This window comes from Cavia porcellus, unplaced genomic scaffold (assembly GCF_034190915.1).
Source record: "Cavia porcellus strain 051 isolate PalLab524CR breed Dunkin Hartley unplaced genomic scaffold, mCavPor4.1 scaffold_17, whole genome shotgun sequence".
NCBI lineage: Eukaryota > Metazoa > Chordata > Mammalia > Rodentia > Caviidae > Cavia > Cavia porcellus.
In genome coordinates, this window is record NW_026947500.1 from 53,276,045 (window position 1) to 53,277,572 (window position 1,528).

A 1,528-nucleotide genomic window follows, 5' to 3' on the forward strand; every position below is an offset into this window, starting at 1 on the left:
GTTATTGTCCCTCTTACTATAAGCAATATGAGGTGTGATAAGAGTAATGATTAGTTTTATATCATGCAACTTAATTTTTTCATCGTTGGTTTCTTTTCCTACATTACTTCAGAAGAACTACTGAAATTTGTTCATCTAATTATCCCTAATATCTGGGTGCTTACAAAAATGTTTGGGTCCACCAGAAGCACCACTTGGGGCTGCAGTTCCTGTTTCCTGAAGAACCAAATAGTTGTTTAGAAGAGATCACTACCAAAATCCTTCAGGATTTCCAAAATCTTCCATTTACTAAAATGGTCACAATACACGTGTCCTGAATGTCTGGGATGATATCTGCTCTTCCTTTGTTTATAGTCCATGCGGGGACTAAAAAATATGTGCTGTTTTATTCAAATTTCCTTTGTTTCTCCCTGATTTCGTTTTTTCTGCTCCAAGACCCCACCCAGCATTCCCATGAAGTGTCATTGTCCACTCTCCTTAAGATCCTGGCTCTGACAGTTCCTCAGCTGTCTGTGTTCGATGACCTTGGTATCTGGGAAGAGCACAGTGGGGCATTTTGTAGGATGCTCCATTTCCTGGACTTTGTCAAAGGATTTGCTGATGATTAGACTCGAGTGGGCTCTGGCAGGCAAGAATACAAGACAAAATACCAATTTGGCCATACTCTATCAAAGCCCAGACTGTAATATGATTCATGAACATTGGTGTTGACCTTGATCACCTGGGGTTGCAGTGTTTGTTGAATGTGAACCAGAATCTCCCTGCTCTTCCCCAGCCTGCATGTGCAACCTTCTGTTGTGTGGCCCTCCAAACATTCTCCACCCACCACGACCCTCCCACCCTCCAGCCCTCTGTGGAGGGTCAGCCCACATTCTACCACTGGGCTGCAGCCTTGGGGCCAAGATGTTTAAGTAATAAAATGTTCATTTCCATCTGTTTCTCCTATTCAATGAAGGTGTGTGCTCCATATTAATCAGTTTAAACAGAGCACAAAAACATCTGTGTAAGAACTTGCATACATATACACATAGCTGTAAATACTAGTAGAGGTAACCCTGTCTTTATTCAATAAATGAAGAAGTCCTTGCTGATGTCCCAAGCTATAATGAGTAACCACACAGATTGCTTAGCTTCCTCCTCCTGCTCATCTGTAGATCTGTACTCCAGGTGCGGGAAACCTGGCTGTTATATCCCTCAGTCATTTACTTAGTTGCTTAATTTATATGTAGTAGTCATGAATTAACTAACGTGTATGCAGATGGGAAATAACTTTTTCCCTTCTTTTTTTTCCTTTTTGAGGCATGGTCTAACTGTGCAGACCTGGAACTCACTTTGTAGCCCAGCCTGTCCTATAACTCAGAAATCCTCCTTCCTCAGCCTCCCAAGTGTTAGAATGACAGGCATGTACCACCATGCCAGGCAAGATAACTTTTTTCAGTCAACTGGAATACAGTGCTTATGTGCAGTTTCTTTTGTTCTTTAATCCTATGCACTCCTTTTCCTCCAAAAGTTCCTTAGCTCAGGACTT